Raw genomic sequence first — 21,969 nt, forward strand, 5'->3', positions numbered from 1 at the left:
GAATGCGTTCGCGAAGGGATTTGGTTTTGAAGGTGTCACATCTCCAAATGGGGTGTGGTCCTTGACAGGTGGGGCATGCTGGAGTAACCTGTGTCGCCGTAAGTGCATGCCCTCGTGATGCGCGTTGACGGACAGGAGTAGTTTGTTCCGGTGATTCTCTTGTTTGTCTGACTGTGGTGATCGGTTTGGAGCTTCGTGCTAATCTCTCTAGGAAGTTTAGTAAATGAATGTACGGAGGCACCTCGTTATTGGGCAGCGTCATTTCCCATTGCTTTTGGATACTTAGTGGTATTTTCGAGAGGATGAGGCTGTTGAGCATAGCACTGGTATCGGGGTAGGATTCTCCTAATTTGTTCAATGCATATATGTGTTGTTTAAATGTGTGGACTAAGCGCCTTAATTCCGTTGGAGATTCCTTGGTTATCCTTGGATAATCAATTATTGCCATGCAGTGGCTGAAAGCTGTGTATCGTGGACATTCGAAACTTTCCTTGAGAACGGCAATAGCCTGACTGTAGTTTACATTACTAAGGGGTAACGCGTTTAAACAATCGGCTGCTTCTCCTTGCAGGGCGGACTGCAGGTAATGGAATTTCTGTATGTCAGTGAGACTAGGATTTTTATCGATTATGGAGGAAAAGGTATCATAAAACGTGTTCCATTTTTCTAAGCTTCCGTCAAAGGTAGGGAGCCGAAGATCTGGTAATTTAATGGATATCGGATTTAAACTTGCGGATGATGCACAGGTTGGAGGGTTTATGGATGTCGACGGCGAAGCTGTTTGCGCGTTCCTCAGAAGATTTTGTAGCCTTGTGTCTACCGCGACGTACTGATCCCTTATTTCGAAGCCGCGCGCTTGTTCCTCCTCGTCCAATACTTCTAATTCGAGTTGAATCGCTTCGAATTGACTCGCAACTTCGGTCAGTTGTTTCTCGTAATTCTTTAATAAGGAATTTTGCTGACTCTCAGATTGCTCGTACTCGTCCAGTCGATTCGATAAATATGTGAATCGGCCGCTACAATAGCCTCGTCTCCGACGCAGAGAGATGAGTTGGTCTTCGCTCGTCATCGTTGCCGAGGATAGGAGATGGTTGAAATAAGGAACGAGCTTACCTTACTGTCGTGCGGCGTGAGGTCGCGTGTATGTTAAGTTGTGAAATTCGTTGCGTTGATGATTGTCCAGCTGCGACGGAAGGCTGCGTGGTTGCGTTCCCTTGCCAATGGGATGTGCTTCTTCGAAGATGACGTCACTGGTTTGGCTGTAGTGGATGCTCCTGCTTCCGCTGCTGGTTTTGATAAAGTCACGTGGCACTGTGTGGTCACTGGTAAGTGCACTCTTCACTGGCACGTGATCCGGCTCGAAGGACCAAAATGTTTCGATCATTCGCGGAGAGACGCGATCGCGAGATATCACGTCAACGAGAGTTGTAAGTTCTCGTTACGATTGAACTATCGACGCCACGAACTGATCGATTCCCTTATTTCGATTATGATAATAAGGGTAGTTCAATGAAATCTCACAGAATCAACACAACTAAATTAATGTTTATTGCACAACTTATTAACTAGAAAATCTAAATGGAATAACAAAAGGAAATGTGACAATGTAATGCGCGATACAAAATATGTGTAGACTGTTTGGCTTCTCGAAACGTTCTGGTTCTTTCTGGAAGGCGACCCCCACTACCTTCGGATCACGCCACCGTCTTTTACGCCAGATCAAATAACGGCCACGAATCGACGTTTCTGGAGGTCGCTCTGCTTAATGAACCATCCGCTTGCCACTACAATGTTTATTTTGCCGGGCAGCCGCGACGATCCGTCTGTGACATTATAGTGCCGCGACCGACAGTGAAGAATATGATCTATGGCAAGCCGCATGGCGTAACATCGGTTACCTTCGTTTGGTATCGAGTTCCATCGCAAGGATTAAAAATCATTTTGAGGGAAGAATTTAGATTATACGGCGGCGGCGTCAACGACAAAGTGGTACCAACGCTCTCCAAGCGAGTCTGGAACGTCGATTCGCGACCGAATCGACTGAGTTTGCCGGATGCCCGAACCTGTCTCCTCAACCGGCACGCACGGCGCTTCATCGAGACTCCGTCACGCGTGGAAGTCGTTTACCCCTCGGAGTTATTTGGCCCCTTCGTAGCGAGCAACGCTCCGACCAACGCGCTCCAACCGGACGACGAAGAGTGACACAACACGGGGACCGGGGACGGGAAGCCGGCAGCATCGGAGCGAAAGAGAAATCGACTGTTTATTGCCAGGCAGACGAGCCGTCCGGGAGAGGAAGTCGCGAGGGGAGGATAGAAATTCGTCGGTAAACGATAAGAATATCGTTCCCTTCGTCAGGGTGTACGATACTGCGTTCTAGTCTGCTATTCGAGTTTTACTATGATTAAGTCGTTAGGAGAAAATATATAATAAGAAATGTCCAGATATCGTTGATGTATTTCTAATTTTTTAAACGTTCGCTTTGTCCCCAGCCAAACATCTGGCATGTTCTGTCCGAGAAGAAAAAAATAATCTGAAATAGGGAAGAACTACGTTCCGGGGATACAGGCTCAGCTGATATCAAACGCATGCGTATCCACGACGTAGCAGTGGGACGGAGGAGGAAAGGGGGATGCGAGGTGGATAAATCGGTCGAAGGAAGGAAACAGCAGCGGGAAGAAGGAAGAAAAGAGAGGATGAAAGAGAAACGAGGCGAAGGAACAGCCACAAAAAACCGGGCGACAGGGGAACGGAGACGGAGGATCGGGGGAACGACGTGGAGATGCGACACACGTGCCAGGGACACGCGTGCGTGTGTAGAAAGAAACAGAGAAAACGAGGCGCGAAGAGCGAGACAGAAACAGGAACAAGTAGAGGGGAAACGAACGTCGAGCAGGGCTCGTGGAAGAGGAACGGAGAAACAGAGTCGGAGATAAGGAAAAAAAAGCGGAGGTAAAGAAGAGAAACATGTGGATGACCGAGAGAAAAAGTAGATGGAAGAAGAGGCGAAGCAGAGAGAGAGGGGGGGAGGGAGAGAGAGAGAAAATAAATAGAAGAACACTGTACTCGAAGAAAAAGCAACGAGAAACCGAGGTAGAAAAAATGTAGCAAAAAAGAGGAAGGTTGGCAAATGTACAAGGTGGAAAATGAAATCGAGGAAGAAAGATAGAAGAGAGTAAAGGAGGAGAGGGAAAAGAGATAACCAGTTTCTCTTTCTTCGACGCACAGCGTAGCGCGAGCACATTGTATAAGAGCACACAACCACGCGATTTTAGACGTTCTACTCTCCCTCCTACGGCCGCTTCATGAGGGTCCCCCTTTCGGCTGCCGAAAACGACATCGAGGAGACCTTCGTATGGCAACTCGCCCGCCGACGGCGACGCCGAGACGTATTCCGCATACGTAAAGCCATGTCTCTACTCTCGGAGAACGACGAATCCGCTGGCGTCTCACGAAATTTCGAAGAATCCTCGATCCTTAGCCGAAACGAACGACCGAGAGGTGTGTTCAAGTTCGACACACGCCTCTTGAAAGTAATTTACGATTCGATGGCCGTACGTACGTTTTTCAAATTATCCGGCGCTAGTTTCCACGAGTCGAGAGGGAAATGTATTATCTGGGAAACGTTTTATCAAAGCGAAAACGGGAAACGGGATCGTGTATTTCGAGCACGAAAGTTGCGGTGAAACGACAACTTGAAGCGGCGATTTTCTTGCCGGGAAAAGCAATGGAATAGCGGAGCGGTTTCCATCCTAAAGGGTGGACGGTGTATTTTCAGCACGAAGGTTCTGTTAGAGAACGACAACTTTGTTCGTTGAACTTTTGCGCGGCACTCCGCTTCTCGATGGAACTTTTTTTAACTGCGTGGGATGGAATCACGTGGGAACTCTTTCACGACGTGCGTGTTTGCACGGGTGAAATTTGTGTGGGCTTTTTTTGTGGTAGCCGCATCGGAGAATTCCCGACGCTCTGTTGCGCTCTTTTTCCATTTTACTTTCCTCGCGATCTTTAAACGGGCAACTTTCTATCGAAGTAACGGCCGAAATTGCGGCGTCGACGCTTCTTTTGTAGCTGCAAAAGTAGGCCAATTTTCTCGTCGCCGTTTATTTTCGTTTCTTATTGTACGCCCGATTCTTCCAGACGCTTTTGATGGACATGACGAATGTGCAACGTTGTACGTAAATAAATGACCTACCGGTTCGAAGGAGAAAAACTTTCGGCTCGTAAAAATATCACGGAAACGCGGGCGTTAAATCGCTTTTCCCAGAAAAGTCCGCGGCGAAACCTTGTCGACAGAATTTTCCGCCGACCTTTCATAAACGCTTGAAATAGCTACGATATCGAGGAGAGAAACATTAAAAATGCCAAAAACATCGAGTCAAACGTATTCCTCGATCCTTCGCGGTTTCGCTAACAGTAAAAAATAGGTAATAAATAACTTGGATCGTCACGTCTACGAAATACCAATAGTATTTCTCGGCTCTATTTTAAAATCGTTACGTTTTCTCCGACGCTTCTTTCAAGCAGGTCTTTTCAATTTTACAAACATTCACCATTTACTACCACATCGACGAATGGAACTCGGCTATTGCTTAATTGCTCTCCTTCGAGAATGGTCGAAGGGTTTTCCACGTCACTTGGATAAGTGGCTAGATGAAAAGTATTTAACTCGTCCGCGTTTACGAGCGCGTTGTCAGACTGTTTCGACCGTGGCCTTAATCGCAATGTGTACCGATATGCACACACCATACATCACCTTTTTCTGTCTGCATTACGAGTACCGTGAACCGACCGCCTTATCGTTCGCCACGACGCACATTTTCTTTAACAAACCGTCTCTCTGGTTAACAATAAAAATATATTTCCCTCGGGAATGGTAAACCAACAAGTGTTTAAATCTCCATATATTGTTTCGGCAACGCAACCATAAATTTCTCTTATCGTTTCTTATCACTTGTGTCACGGTTCTCGTGTTAGCCTCGACGCTTTTTTCACCAGTTCCGTGAGATCGCTACGGTCGCAAATTAGGCCACGTTTAACTAGTAATCGACGACGACGGCGAAGAAGCGAGCAAGCGATTTGCCCTAGTCCTAGCAGCCGTTTAATAGCCGGGAGTTAAAGGTCTGTGCATAAGGAAAATCGCGAGTAGAAAATACGCGCTTGACCTTAGCCAGTCATCGGTTCGCGAGGTCGCCGGATCAATCGGCGAAGAGGAAAACAAGAATCGGCGGCCAACTCCTCCATTTTGCATCACCGACAACAGCCTTATCATCGAGCGAAGAAACAAGAAAGTTTCCATTCGGGTTCATATTCCACGGAAGATTACGCGTCCAATGCCAGCCGAAATATGTTGACATTTATTTTTAGTCGAAAATAACGGCACCTCCAAATATTCGAATCGCAACAACGCCACAATGAAATAACTTGGCTAGACCGATCAATCCTATTTCCTAGGTACGATTATCGTTTCTATGGGTTTCGCTGATCCCGCGTGACCTAAAATTAGCGAAATCAAAACGGATTAGCCCGCTATTACGACAACACGAACGTCTAAATATTTGTCGATCGACGACGACATCGGCGCAATAAAAATAACCGCGGATTCGATAAAAGTGTCCAAGTTTAGTGCAGGTCGGTAGTCGGGTCAACAAGTTTTCAAAGAAGATCGACACGGATATCGTCCAAACGAATATCCATATTTCCATTAATCTGGAATCGTTCGAACACGAAATTGACATTGACTATTTACTTGTCGTCTAATTTTATAACGCGACTGATGAAAATCGAACGCGTTCGATCGAACGGATTCAGGCTCTCTCGCGCACGCTTAGTGGCGAGTAACGGCGAACGAGTAATAACGATGTCAAAGCGAAGGCAATTGAACGATGTGCTAAAAAATATTGACCTAAATCGCGCGAGCATCGATTCGCGAGACACTGCCCTATCGTACAATGCACTTCCATCGCGTCGCGTCGTCGTTCCCGGGGTCGAAATAATCATCGAGATAACGAGTATTTCAAACACGTACCATTTTTACGCCTCCGAGCCTGATTGCTCCGATAAGATAAAACGATTCTGCAACATCGATCGCATCGATGGAACGGTGTCGCGACACTGCGCTCGGACGTCGTTAGTCATGAAACCTTCAGGTTTTCCCTTTTCCATTCGCTATCTTCTATTTAGTCGGCATACCAGGCTCGTTAACTTCGTGGAGGAAACAAAAGGTTTCACGAATCGTTTCGAAATCAGATTCTACGAAATAATTGCCGTATCCGAGCACGGAGGGTAGACTCGTGGCGAAGATGCTACGGGAAATCGTATACTTTTATTATTATCGTTGTTAATTTCGATCGATTAAGATTTCGACGATCGAATCCCGTGGGAATTAAACGCAAGAGACATCGCGATGTACATGTCCTCGATCGCTATATCGACTTGGACGAGGACGAGAAGGATGCGCGCCCCCTCAAGCCGCAGAACAACTTGACCGCAAAAAAGCACTGGGAAAACGCGAAAGTGAAACCGATACTATTCTCCGTTGCTTCTGAAGAAATTCTCCGGCTCTTAGCTATCGAAAAATTAGAACGATTGGAACGATTCGGTCGACCGAATCGATCGAAAAACGTGGAAGGAACGCCGAGGAAGCCGAGGATCGGTGCTCCATGGGACTCGGTATCCAGAGCACCATGCAGCATCCACGCGTTATGCGGTCGTTTAAATAGGAGCACGCTAAGATTGCGAGCGAGCATGCTGGCAGCTAGAACGACGACTATCAAGGTAGTTAGCGTGGACAGAGACGTGACGTTGCCCGTTGCCTGTCGGAGTACTTTCATTGCTGTTATACAACCGCGGATCGAGCGACCGACCGCTGAAAGGAGAAATGGGAACACGCAGTGGTTCTCATGCAAGCCACTGCGGAACGCGATCGATCGCCTCACCACGCGGAGAATAGTTCCCGATTCATCCCTCTGGACCATCGAATTTTAAACTACGTTTTAATCGACCGGCCCTGGAATCAGTTTGCGAACCGTGGCGTCCAGAATCCCGTGGCACGTTCCACGATGGAAAACGTTGACCCGATTCTCCGTGGAAAATTATGTAGATTGAAACGCGCAAGTTTTCAAGGTAAAGTGAAATTAAGCGCGAGAAGCAAGTTTGCGGATTCTTGGCTAGCCTCGTAATAGCGGGAAAGTTTGTTGAAAATTGCAATGAAAGCTATACCACGCGAGTGGTAGTTAGCAACGAAGCTTTGAAAACCTGGCTTCCTTCTAAGAAACTAGTTCAATTTTTGTACAGGGGAAAGAACTGGAGATACCAGGTCAATAGCGAAACCGATGGGTCTTTCGCGAGTTTCTTATCGCGAAATTAAATCTCGACAAACAGATAAGGCAACGTGGTAGAAGTTCGTACGACACAATGTTGCATTACGAAAGAACGAATCGGTAGTTAATGCGGTCGAGGCGGCCCGTCGAGTATGACGAGTTTCGTGCAAACGTTTCACACGTGGAGCCGTCAGGTCGACGACTTTATTCCGCTCTGGTACGAACACGTGTATCTACGTGCCACCACGTGGATCGATCGTTGATAATTCAACTAAGAGAACCGTGTCGTGGTTTGACATTTCGCAACATTTTCATCCTTCGAGCGTGCTCTTCTACATGATAAAACATTGAACAAACGATCGAGAAGGAAGAACGAATATCGACAAATAAATTGATTCGTTGACAAGTAGAAAGCCTCTGACGATTGAGTACCATGCACAAGAGCAGAACGAAGGTGAGTTTTATCTCGCGGTGTTCTACCCAAGGCTTCGTGTAATCTCGGTCGCGGAGAAAGTGGAAAAGTGTATCACTGACTTCATTCCCTATATACACGGTGTCTCGACGCGTTCGCAGCCTCGACATTTCCAACGATCGATTCTAATTTTTCACTCTGAGAAATCTTCGACTCGTCCATCCGCGCGTTCGATTCGAACACCACCTGTCTTCTATCCTCTACGACGATAAGACGTGGCTCCTCTTGCATCTTCTCTAACACCCGCACGATCGTTTCTAACCGTGCGTTTATGTTTAAACGAAACGAAACGAAAGAGCAGCTTTTCTCGCCAGAGAAACCGGTATTTTTTAAAGACAGATTCAGACGAGTTCCGCACTCGTCGACAACGAATGCAGCAACGGTATTGCAGTATGCTCGTTCACCTATTTCCAGAACGCGGTCTAATATTAATCTCGGCGATACCGGCCACTAAAATCGATATCTCAACTGGGTCAAACAGTTGCGCGTATTCTGTCGTTATTTTTAATATCGCAAAATCCACCCCCTGCGTCGTGGATCGTTCGTTTTCAAGGCGACTCGAGAAACCAGATTCCACGCAGCATATTGCTGGTACTCGTGTTGCTTCGTTCCGCGCGATCATCCAACAGACATTTATAGATATCGATACAGCGTATACCGCGTGGCCCATCTTCCGTTTGTTACCGATTTCGCTAGAAAACCGGCGATTCGTGCGTCGATTCTACAATTTCTGTCGACCGTTTCCCATTCCGATCAACTTTCTTACGTATTATCGCTGGTTACAGCATTTGTCAGGATATACATTGATATCGTGCAGCCTTAATTACCGTGTCTGAGAGAAATTAACGCACCAACACAGATCAGAGCGCGGTTTTGTAGTAACATGGTTGCAGAGAGGAGAAAACGGTGGGGGCAAAAAGCAACGGTGCATCGTTAAAATGAAGAAGAGCTCTCGTTGGTTCGTTTACGAGCGACGCGGAGAAACAAGAGGTAAGAACCGAGCTGCGTTCGTGGCTAGTATTTGTTATTCCCGATGCACCGTCTTTCGCAGCGTGAGGCCTTTAATTCTCATTCATAAGCACGGGCAAAGTTACACCGTGGGCCGGTGATCTGTCACGGGACGCAGCCACCGGCTGATTTATGTTCCCTTCGTCGCGATCATGATCCCCGTATCCATCGAGGATTTTCCGTTCTCCAAACGGCTCGAGGAATTTAGAGAAAGTGGGACGGTCGTGGGGACCACCACGCGAGATTGATTTCAACGGAACCGAATGATTCCAACTTGTACTTAAACTCTTCTATAGACTTCGCTTCAAACACGAATATGTATATTGTGTTACGTCGTACGAAGCAAGTTTCTACCAGTGTAATTGTTGGTGTCGACATAACGCATCAGCTCCGTGGGCTCCCTTTAATGTTAGCAGCATACTTTATGAAGAAGAGTCCACCGTAACTCTGTTCTATAACGCTGCGCACCATGCAATGCCATTTGAATCAATTGCACCGTACCAATTGCCGTTCAAGAGCATATGGGGAGTGAACTGTAACACTTTCTGCATTTCGACGTGCAGCAGACTATAGCTCGTCTATTTCCAACGTTTTATTCTGTCTTTCGTTTTTAAAACTTCTACAAAGTTTCTAACATTGACGAGCCCCTACCGTGCTCTACACGATTTTATTACAAATAGTTTTCTCTCAGCGTTGTCGTCTCACTTGTGTTTTTCCGTTAGCCAATCTCTTTCAATCCCAGGCAATATTGCGAGAGAAAAGACGGATTTTCCTACGTCGCTCAAACCTATTTATACCACAATGTTATATTGTATTCTATTCAAACGTTAAAGTTGTTTCCACGATGAAACAGCGCGAAACGAGATTTTATTAAACGCCTGTCCGAGCCATATTAAATTCGGTAAACGCTTAAGCTACCGTGATCCTCTTATTACTGGAGCTAGCGTGATTTTAATTTATGCTGCGATATCGACTTTTCCTTAAGAACTATGCCGATTCTATTCAAACGAAACAAGCCATTCGCGAAGAAATGACGATTCTACGTCGATATAGTACGTCATACAATTACACGCTGTTAACGATAGAACCAACAGCAACGAACAATTTGTAGCTGGTCCTAGCGGAAATACTTTTAGCCGCTTTTCAGCATCGCGACTATCTACTGGCTTTATCCTCGACCATCTAATTCCCAAAAAAAGTCTCACATCCTATCGAGTATTTTGCTGAAAGTTAGAAAAAGCTAATATAGTTTCCACGAAGAAATAATTGGAAAACAGTCCTTAACGTTTCAGATATTAATTTATTGTCGCTAATGGATCGTTGTCGAAGGTGATTCGTTTAAAACTGTCAAGTTACTTCTCTGTGAGCAGGACGCACAGTTGGGAGGGGAGCAAAATATATCGAGCAAGGAGCTGGGAAGCGCGTCGACGCATATCCTGCAGCTTCATCCTCGCGAACCGTCGGTTACATATCTTTTTTTTTTCTTTTTTTTTTTCGAAAGCCGAGGCAAGCGAACGCATCGCGTTCCCGAGGCCACGGGTCGAGTCAGATAAGATATAATTATTCGTGTCGCAAAAATGGCTGAATCCAGTCCGCCCCCCTCTCGCCTCCACACTTTCTTTTTTGCACATTTTCTTCCCTCCCGACGATTCTATTCCGCTGCTTCTCCTCGAACCACCGTTTCTTCCTTACATTATTGTGTTCACTGGACCCACCACGTCTATTCCGAGTTTTAATTACGAGTTACTATGTTAACTTGGGAGGAATCTTCTCATTAGGGCGAGAATTCTTCTAGAATCGGAAATTTGTATAAACTTGACGAAGTTTTGGCGAAGAAAATGGCCACCTTCGAGGACGAGCTAAATTCTCGCGAGATAAGCTTTCCCGACTACAATTATTTAGCGATAATTAAACGATAAAAGAAAGCGGCACGGTAAAGAATCCACGAGCAACGTTTTCCAACGGCTTCGACTGCCGCCGGCAAAGTTTGCCTCGGCAACCCGACTTATCGCACCGCAAATAAAAAACCTGATATCGCGATATCGTTTTGCGACAAGATTAAAAGCGGAAGATCCGGCAAACGGTACCCCTACCAGGACACGAAACACGCAAATAATACAGGGACACGGACAAAGCGTTCAAAGATCTGGCAAGGATGTTTAAACAACGAAAGTTCGCATGACTCACGCTGGGCCAAAAGATGTTCAGCTTGTCCGAGAATACGCAAAGATAATTTCACTTTAACCCTTAGAATTGTGTTAACGTTTTCACAAACGACATTTTGTCAAAGCAAAGAAATAAAGCGATACGTAGAAAAACGATCGATCATCGATTAAAGAAATTACTCTAGCGTCTAAGGGATCGACAGCTCGAACGACGAGTTAATTCGTCTTTCCCTAATTAAGAGGCGAAGCGTTAATATTGCAAAACGTTCGAGATACGCTTGGTCCCTGTGCTGCTCGCTCTCCTGTCTACTGACAGAGAAAAGCTAGGCACAATGATTTCGTGGAAATTCGTGTAATAATAGATGATGCGTCAACAGTGGCCATCGAAAGTGGTACTGGTTGACTATTTATTCATTACAGAGCTAGGGTTGCCGCTCTACCGACACTATTGCCGCGTGCTCGGCCACGTTCCGTCTCAAAGGCGTTATAAATAACCACTCAGCCCTGCGTGCATCCGTGATTACGATCACGGAAGATAGCAGAATGTATGGCAGTCACGTTGCCTTTGGTCCACGCACGCACCGCGAGATTTTTCCAACACTGGCACACCCGATCGTGCCGGTTTTCTTCTTTTTCACTGTTGTTGCGCATCTCTGTAAGTCATTGCCTCTAACACGCCACAAACACGGGGCAATTCGGGACAATGAACGGTGTTGATTGACTCTTAACTACTGTTTTAAATTCCCAAAGTAATCTAGACATTATAAACGTTGTCATAATTTCCATCTCGAGTAACGCACGCTGATAAATAGCACGGTAATTGGTACGTAAGATAGCGATAAGTAAATATGCTGTAAGCCGGACGGCATGGTTTACAACGAATAAATGAAACTAAATAATAAATAACTCGGCAATCAAAACACGCGCATAAACGTGTTAGGTTGTTAGGAAAAAATCAGTGCACGAGATAGGTGTCCGTCGGAATCATCAGCTGATCGGGAGCGATCGCGAATTCGAAAAGTCGTCGCCGCGGTTTCTTGTCCATTCGCTGATAGAGGGGACCGGTTTCGAAAACGACCTTCCCAGAGAGCAAACATAAAGCACGAAGGTTCGCCCTTTCCACCGAGAGAAAAACAATGTATAATTTCGAGATTTTGCCAACGAAGATGCTTGACGGACACGAGTAAGGCGAAAGAGAAGAGAGAAGAACCCATGGCAACGGTGAGTAAATCCTTTGCAATTTATAATCCGAACATTACGGCTGATTACATCGAACCCCGTAGCGATTGAATCTTAATAATTACATTCCGAACTTACCATGGCCGCCTGCAACAATACGCACCAACGCATAAAAACCTGTCGGCCTCCTTCCTGGGAGGAAGCACTAATTTTCTCGCGATCTTTTTTTCCCTCCTCTTCCTATCTTTCCTCCCCTTCTCTTCTCTTCCTTTCCTTTTTTTCTACTGCCAACCCAACCCCTGCTACGAATCTGTCTCCTTTCCACTGCTTATTTCACTCTCTCTCTCTCTCTTCTCCTCTCTTCTTCTTCTTCTCTACCAGTGTTTCCCTGGCGAGTCACAGGTTACGCCGCGATTTCACACCGCATACAGATCCACCGGGGGAGTAATAATAAAAGCAAACGCATGCAAGCCGACGTAGTTATTTAGCTAATGACGTCGAGAGCAGACCAGGGACCGGGCAACGACTCTTAAGAATCTGCCACAACGTGGCGGTCGAAAATTTCGTTGATCTGCGACCACCGGCGCGCGAATTCCCGAGGACAGGAAGCGGGTTTTGCACGCAAAGCCTCGGTTTATTGTCGATTTTCGAACGGATCCCAGTTCCGAGCACGTCGTTTTTAAGCCAGCCACCCGATAATCGCTTCTCAGAGCCGTTCTGTTGTTGTCGCCGATGTTTCGCGCCTATGTTCCGATCAAATTAACTCCTGCCTTTTAGCGGGCCTTATTTCTGACTCGATTGTTTGCCTTGCTTCTGTCCAGCTCTTTCAGACCACAGTATTCTGTATATCCGTTCGTAGAGCGCGTAGGTAGATGGTCAGCGTTCATTCGAGGGTAAAACTATCGCGAGATATGTATTACTTTGATGTTTAGATTTCGTAATTTCCGTTATCTTTTTTCCTTTTCTTTCGTTTAATCAAGATCATGATACGAAATTAGAGAAAAACATCGAGTTCGATCATCAACCTGTTCTTGCTTGCTCACAGTCTAACATACGAAATCGTGGCACGACCGTGCAGGTGTATAATTTCGTTGTCATTAAGAGATGCGATGAACAACGGGCATCGTGTGAAAGCCGCTTAATGGAGAAACAGGAAGGGGTACCGCGAAAAGAAGCGGGTCGATTTTATAGGGGCTCATTATCAGCTTTACTCGTTCCCCACCTCAATTTCGTCTTATTGTTGACCGTTGAAAACGGAGTCGGGCTTTCGTCGGCATTTCTCCCAACGATAAATTCGTCGTTCAGATCAACGCGATCGTCTCACTCCGTAATATTCACGAATTCCCTATCTCATCAAAGTTCCGCCCGCGAACGGAAAGTCGGGATCTCTTTGCATTTTAGATATTTAAATCGACTGGTTACCTTGGCGAGTAGCGAAGATAATAAAAGTAGAAAGCGAGGACGAGGATAGGTAAAGGACGAGGCAAATTACTTTCGAAAACCGGCAGAATTTAATGAAATGTATCGAAAAGAAACGATCGTCTAATTGGCGCATACGATATGCGTTGTTCGCGGATTAGCCACGTGTTACTTAAAAGTCTCTAATTAACAGGCAGTTGTTTGGATCGGAAAGAGAGGACGAGTCGGCTGGATTGCGTGGAAAACGGAAAAGTTCTAGCCAGCGGAGAAGAAAAGCAGAAGCACGCACGATGACGCTGGTAGTGAAGAGGTCACGAATGGCACGCACGTTTCTCCATAATCATTGCTGACATATACCGCTGACATATCTCGTAATTATTTTTATTTCGATTTCGAAAAAGGAGAAAACGAAACTTTTCATTTCATTTTTTCTTCTTTATTCAACGTATCTTTAAACATATTTCATTAGACATATCTTACTACCGATTGCTAACTTTTCTAAAACTTGCGCAAGACGCTTGGAAACGTACGTGCACTCGTTACAGCAGTGTGAAAAATCTATAATCAAGGATCGATTTACTGCGAGTAAAAGTTAAAAGCGATCGAATTCACGGAGTTCGATAATCGAAATTCCCAGTGTTCCAGAGTTCGCGTGACTATGCAAATCATTCGCAAGCGACCAACAGTGACAGTGTGATAATGATTGTTACCAGTTGCTACACGATGCTGTTTACGCGGCATGCTCGTGATCATCGATCACACGCGGTCTTGAAATTGAATAAAACACCTCTATGTCCATTGCCGACCGGATTGATGATTCGTCGCGGGGAGAAAGAAAAAGTCGGCAGAGTCTATGACGATCTACGATTACCTGTACCGCGTGATTAATGCGGTATTTTGCGTTTATTATTACATATGCCACTTTTCCCATATCGCGGCTCGTGTACAAGTCCGTTCAAAACAGCTGTACTAATGTTAAACATATCTTATGTATTTTTCTGCTAGTTACAGGATCCTTTTCTATTTTCTACTGATACACTGAAAGACGCACAGAACAGGAGACAAGATCGTGTGTAGAAGATAAAAGTTCAAAAGGTATAAAAGTAAAGGAAAATGCGGTACATTCCATCTACTCAAAAGTTATATTCTGTAAGCTGTTACGAAATTGTGACCAAATATTTTTAATTGATTGAAAAAAAGAGAAGAAAAAACAAGACAAAAACGATACATAGGACATTTCGTCTAAATAGAGTGACGTTTGTCTTACACGTTGAAGCGTAGCTTTTTGTACTTGCTCGATTAACCTATATACGAGGATGGGGAAACGGATTTGTTCTACAGGTCTTTGCAAAGGCAACGAGGAACTGGCAAGCGCGATGATGCCCTTGCGTTCAAGGTAAGGCAATACAAATACGTAACGTTGCGATATGACGGTGAAGCGACGAAAACACACGGTTGCAACTGCAACTTCGACACGCATTGCTTCGAACGGAAAGTAGAGGAATTTGTAAATAAAAAAAAAGAGAGAGAGAGAAAGAGAAACAAGGAAAAAGATAGAGATACACGGAAGGTTGCAGAGACGCTGAAGTGGGACAGGGAGGATCGGTTTTTCAAGTTTTTTTGCGGTCGAAAGTGAACGCGCGCGAGGCAAATCCGCCGCGCAGTTTTTGCACGGTTTATTGCGATTTAAAGTCGATTTACGTGCGGCCACCGCGTCGTTCAGCTTTGATCATCGACAGCCAAAAAAAGTTAACGATCAATGATCGCGTGGAATCGGCCAGACTCATCTCCGGTTTCCCAGCTGCGAAACTTATGAAACACACTCTGCGCAACCGCTTTTGGATTTTTGTAACTTCGTAATCGCTTTTTCTATGGTACGCGCCTCCGACAAAACGAGCCGCCCAGGTCAACCAGCAAAAAAGCAAAGAAAAAAAGGACACGTTTCTACTTACAACGAGAACGGTTGACACATTGAGTGGACCTCTCGGTCTACCAAGAAAAAATGCTATCCGATCCTTTTAGTTCTTCCAAAGGTTTTCAGGGAAAAAAGGAAGCACAATCCCGAGAAAAAAAGGGACGAGTACGGTCGTAGAACCGTCCAACGAGACAGTGACGAGGGAAACTTGATTGAAGAAACAATAACACCCCGATGGCAGAAGAAAAATAAAATACCAGAAGGTTAAATTTCCCTTTCTTCCGTTATACCTGCAGGCAAAGTTAGTCCCATCCTTTTTAAACGCACGTGTACGCGCATACGAATAAGCTTGCAAAGAGAAGAGAAGAAAAGTCAAAGGAGCGTATTTTCTTCGACTGTTGATCGATGATCGATAAACGTACAATAATGGTCGAACGAAGCGAAATAAACGAATATTCAGCGATCCATTTCGGAATTAAGGTTCACGCCACGGATATATAGACAGGTAACGGTACCCTATCTTCCGCTGGCTGATAGCAAACGTAGTGGCAAGAAACCACGAAGCTCGTCGATGCTGCAACTTATGTAGCACGAACGTGATTCAGATACGCTAGTGCGCGAAAGTGGAAAGATTGGCGATAGATTGTGACAAATTTCACACGTGCACTTTCTCACCTGTTGCACGAGATGCATCATCGATAGGGAGGGTGATGTGTTTCAGACGACATTGATACAAGGAACGCGGATAGGACATACTTTCTTGCAAGTACTCTTTCCTTAACGCCTTGTCTCAAACGATGTTTCTATTGGATTAGCAACCAAGTGATCGCGGATTTTGTCAATATCACCTAATGACAAAATCCGCGATCACTTGCCAACCCAATAGCACTAGCTACCTAACGTTTAAACGAATGGTTTTTCTTAAATAGAATGAAACTTTTTGAAGTTGCTAATTTCTATACCGTAGAAAAATAATTTCAAAATCCAACAACTAATGACAAATATCGAAACATTATATATAATTTCTATTAAAAAATTGTTCGTCTAAAAAAACTAAAAAGCTAAAGTTAGAGTTGAAACTGCGCTTTCTCGTAGACTTACATCTAACGGAGGATTTAATTTCCATCGAAAATAGAACTCTGAAATCTTATTTCGGATAGACTATTCTTATCGTTCTTAATTAATCGTGATTTACTTGTAATTTGAAGTTACTCGCTTGTTGGCAATCCACGTTAGAAACAATACATACACGTTATCTAGACAATGACAACGGTACGAAACTTTGCTTTGTATCTTATCTTTGACAAGCGCGCAAACAGTGTATTCATTTGCATGTCGCATATTACATAAATATCCCTGCCGCATATTATGACGAGCTCGACCTACGAGTGGAGAAATAAACTAATCTCCGCCACTATCGCGACGAGCGAGTCCAGCTTTTTTCTTCGTAAAGAACGTCATTTTTGCGCTCAGTTCCCTCTCGACCATTTGGCCACGTTCTCAAAGCTTTTTACCTCGTGTAATCTCGCGTTTCATCCCCCTCTTGCCTTCCCGGCACGATGTTTGCGAACTTCTTTATAACGTTTTATCGAAAGAGCGGGAAGAGGAGCGGCGGGGACAGACAAATCGAGGGAAATGGCTCGATCGACGAATTAACGAGTTCGATGAATTCGGAGTGTTCGTATCGCGTGCACTTTCCACGCGAATTATTCCAGCTGAACGCTGTCGTTCCAGATCAGATCGTAGCTCATACTCATGTACAAACATCCAGGAAAGTTGCGAGCGAACGAAAATTTCGCTCAAATGTCGCATCGATCGCTACGTCGTAACGTCGATGAAACGTCGATGACCGAGTTGCAAAACAAACTTCGACCGCGTTTCTCATCGGTGAAAATCATTGTGTCAAGGATTCTCGCCAAACGTTATAATCACATCGCACCGAAAGAAATCGGTCGTGTCATCTTTGATATAATATTTGATATAACAGAGTCATCTTTGATATAATACACGTAGAATGGAGGGGTGTCGTAACGTGATTTCCCTCGAATGGAACGAGAAAAGATACGAAGAAATGTTCGTGTTTTCCTACGTCCAGCATAACGAAACAAGAAGGACGAATGTCGTATCGTATTAAGCGAATAACACGGAGGAACCGAGTGCGAAATACAGCGATGTTTATTAGAGAACGAGAGCGTAGTACACGTGTTTTGGAAACAACACGGACGCTGTGCAAACTATCCACAGACGCTAATAATATTCGTCTCTAAGTCTGGCGTGCATACGCGGTATTTCGACTTTTAAATTTCGATGATTCGTGTCCCCCCTTTGAACATTCCTATTAAAACGAAAAAAGGAAAACGAGAAACGCTTGATTAAACGTCGGTACTCTAACAAACACGGATCAATTGTAAATAGACATAATTGTTGCGAGTAGATGCGAGTCTGCTACTAACTTTCAAGTCTCTTTGATACGACGATTATCCGTACAGCTGACGAATCGTCTTCTTCCTTAAAACCAGCCATCCCTAATGGCAGAACCAGTCGAACCAAGGCGCATTATCGCCAAGAGATGATCGAGACATGTCGGTGGAAAGGCGTAAATGTCCACGTAAAGATGTGTCAACGCTCACGGTCACGGCACAGATACGTCGTAGGTCAAGAGATCGCGGCGCGCTTTTGCAAAAAGGCAAAAAGTCGAAACGTACCTGTCATACACGCCGTTCTCTCGCTCCTTCTCCCGCTCTGCGTGTGGCTTCTCTTTCACGCTCTTTCCCTCTCTTTCTCTCTTTCTGTCCCCCTGTTTGGTCAGGGCCATGCGTCATCGGCGCAGAATCGCTGCGCTTTGGAGGAACGTGGACGGGGCCGAAGAAAGAGCGTAGCAGGGCCAGCGCAGACAGCACCGAGCAGCACCGTGCGTCGAGATATTTGGCGGGCTCGAAAATAGCAACAGCGTTGTCCTCTATGGTGTGTGCACCTCTCCCACCCTTCCTCTTCCTCTTCCTCTCCGTCTTCCTCTGTTTCAACCTCTTCTTCTTCTTCTTCTTCTTCCTCTTCTTCTTCTTGGTCCGCGGGCCACTGGCAGCCTCGAACCGCCCGGTAACTCGCTCGGTCGCGCTCGCGCGCGCGCTCCACCAGTTCGCACTTTTATATACCACGCGCTCGCTGCCGCTTGTCACTTTGTGCGACCGCTTTCCGCTCTTCTCTTCTCTCACTCGATCACCAGCTGCCTGTATCTCCGGATGCAGCGAGCACCACTCGCGGCGCGATTACCACGTCGATACCGCGACAATCCCACCATGAGATAACCCCGAAAACCAAGTCGTTCCTTCTCCTCGACGGCAGACTCCCCCGGGATCCAGTCCCTGTCCAGACAGTCTTTATCCGTCCCTTTTCACCCTCGCCACAAGCTTCTTCGATTCGATGTAGCACCGATCTTCCCTCGAGAATCTCGCGCAAGTCAGTCAATGTCCTACGTGGCTGAACATCCGCAAACGGACCGTTCCATCTTCCTTCCCTTCGAGTGTATCGTCTGCCCTTGTTATCGTTTTAATTACCTTCTAGCTGCGATTCCCCGTAAGCACCGACATGTCTCTCTGAACGACGTACAATCGTGCGAAACGTGCGGACAATGCTGGTCGGGCCTCCCAGATTTTCGTTCACCTGTCGCTCTTTAGATCAGGAATCCGCGAGCAGCGTGGTTCGTTCGAGCGGTGACCGGACTCGAGTAAGCCCCCTGTGTACACGTTCGACTCGATCCCTCGCTCCGTTATGCTCTCGCGTCCCCCGGGTTCGCACGTGCACGCGGCTCAAAACGTAGGTATCCTGCCGAGAGCAGAGCGAGAGAGAAACGGAGAGATGCTCGCGGCTCCGCGGTTCGCGCGCGACTGACCGAGGGCGAGAGTCGTTATTGGGAGCAGAGCGCCGGCGAAGTCTGTTCGCCTCGACTGCCGCCTCACTCTCTCTCTCTCTCTCTCTCTATCCAACCCCTGGCTGCCGCGTTCTGTCTTTCACTCACGCGTTGCACTCGTCCTCTCTTCGCCCTCCTGCCGCCTCCACCGCCACCAATCGCTTTTCCTTCTCTCTTCTTCCTATCCCATTTTCCTATCTCTCCGATTCTCTCCTTCTGCCAGCTTGCTGCGTCTCGTTCGCTCGGACGACGCCTCTCTCTCGCTCTCTCTGTTACTCCGATGGTGCAGCTCTTCTCGCTCTCTCGTACGCCGGTTCTCTCTCTCCGCCGCGCTCACTCTCGGCTCCCGTTCGACGCGGAGCAGGCGCGAAACGAACGAAACCGAAACTTAAGCTCGGCTGTCGCCTCCTCCGTCTCTTCTTGCGCTGCTGGCTGCTCGCTGCTGCTGCTGCCGCTGCTGCTGCTGCTGCTGCTCTCCCTGCTTCTCTCACTCTCCTTCGCTCTGAGTCTCCTCTTCGTCCACGTTTTCTTTCCTTCTTCCTTTCTTACCTTTTCCCCCTCGTTTCTATCGGTCTTCGTCCGACGAGCAGCGGCCAAAGAAGCCTGGCGTCTCTCCACCAAACTACACAGGCCTCGTTCGACCCGAAGACACTGTCCGAAACTGGTTGGAGAGATGGCCCGCCACTCGTTTCGGCATCGTAATCAACTGGCCAGACTGCTGTTCCACACGGCCACCCATCCCCTCTGCGATCATCGTTCTCACCCTACTTACCCACCCCTCTTTCTGCGTTCCAGACGAATCTCGGACGAGGGAATGAGTCCCTGATGCGCGTTTACGCGGCCCTTCGGAGGATCGGGATCCGAATCCTGGCAGCTGCTCGATCGCTCCGCTCGATCCTGCCCCCTTTTTCAATGGCTGCCAACGCTGCTGCGTTTTTGCGCGGCCTCCTTTAACTGTTTTGCCCACGGAAATCTATCGTGCCGAGTGTTTTAACGGAACGATACACTAGTCTCTCTCTCTCTGTCTCTATCCTGTTTCGTATACAGAAACCCGGCGCGAAAAAAACCCGAGAATTCGAGTGAAAGTACTGTGTAGTCGTAATGGTGATCATAGCATCGCGTTGAAGCTGACCGAGGCTCGCACAACTTCCATGTTTATGCTCATCGCCGTGGACACCGTAGCTTTTCAGAATTTACTCGCGAATTCTGACTATGAAACCATGGCCACGACCGTCTAAGGGATAGAAAATTCCCTGATTTGGTCGTAGAATGGAATCCCCTTTGATCGTGGCTTTGCATTCGTATTTTCTTTCTGAAATCGAAGGAACAGCAATTGTTGCAGAGGCACAAAGGTAATGGCAGGATGAAAGTTCTCGTAGAAAGTGGAAAGGAAAAGGCAAGGCGACTTCCTAGATACGATCAAATTACTTCCGATAGTACGGTAATGGAATTCAATTTCGATTTGTGTGCCCAATCGGCCTCCCGTTCCACTCGTAATCGCCGATATTGTCCTTTGCGGTATTTTTCAAACCGCAAGAACCGCGTTGGCTGCCTCCGTTGCCCGGGACTTTCCGTGTAAATTCGAGTTTGGATTCCACTGCCTTACGTAACATCTGCCGTAACGAGACTCTGCCCCGCCTCGGTGAAATAAGTTGAAATTAATTAAGGTTGTACTCGAGCCGTCGAGCGTATCAATAAACGCTGGGAAATGCCGAAAAGGACTTGCTCGTTTTCCTGAGCAACTGGATCTCCTCGAGTTGCGTGTATTCGAAAATTTTCATTTTCGTATTTGTCACATCAATACTAGAGCTGCCAATCTACAATATGTACTTGAATATATCATAACTAAACGATCGTAATTACATAAAACGTGCACCTCTGTAGAAGACAACATTAATTTTATCAAAAACTGTATAATTTTAGCAATTACAGATATGAAAATCCGAAATCTGTCGTTTTCACAGATTTGATAATTCCAATGTCACGAACATTCGACGACTGGAACAGTTAACAGCGTCGTTGAACGACGTCACACTTCCAACGTTTCCAAAGTAAAACACCTAAATGCCAAAGCGTTGGCCGTTTCACGGATCTTTGATCGATCGTACGCCACGATTATACGATTTTAATCGTCGTACAATTAAGAGCAGCGACTTTTTTCGATCGCTATCTAAACGGATATTGTACCGGTACTTGTATCGTGCTCGAATGAAACTGCAACTTCCACCGTACACACCCTCGATGAATAGAAACGTTCGACGCCTTACGGCCGACGTGTACCAGCCAGCGTGATTTTAATCGTGGCGAATACGATCTCAGCTTTAAATGTATTATCTTTCCGATACTTGTACTACACGCTGTTCGATCAAGACGCTCGATCGTCGTTCGCACCTGCGAATTGTTTCAATCGGCTGGCGGATAACACGCGAACAAAGTATAGCCCGGCGTTCCAACGGTTTGAAATTGCCTTTGATTTTTCTCTTCCGCGAGAAACTGGAAAATCAAGCTGCAAAAAGCGCTCCGAACCGAGCATGTTCTCTCGGCCGAGAAACTTTTGCTCCTTTCTACGCCGTGACGCCATC

General features: G+C 46.3%; 1 protein-coding gene across 2 annotated transcripts in view; it reads right to left on the reverse strand.

The window, feature by feature from the left end:
• The window catches only part of LOC117230146 (solute carrier organic anion transporter family member 74D), a 92,935-nt gene that overhangs the window by 42,969 nt on the left and 27,997 nt on the right, over positions 1 to 21,969 (reverse strand). Inside the window, exon 1 of one of the 2 annotated variants that reach the window (XM_033487270.1) lies at positions 18,186 to 20,643. The exons of the other annotated variant lie outside the window; for it this stretch is intronic. The gene's annotated coding sequence lies outside the window, so the exon portion shown is untranslated. Of the gene's footprint in view, positions 1 to 18,185; positions 20,644 to 21,969 lie in introns of those variants that run through there. 2 annotated transcript variants of the gene reach the window in all.

Source organism: Bombus vosnesenskii, unplaced genomic scaffold, assembly GCF_011952255.1.
Source record: "Bombus vosnesenskii isolate JDL3184/JDL3185 unplaced genomic scaffold, Bvos_JDL3184-5_v1.1 scf7180000013266, whole genome shotgun sequence".
NCBI lineage: Eukaryota > Metazoa > Arthropoda > Insecta > Hymenoptera > Apidae > Bombus > Bombus vosnesenskii.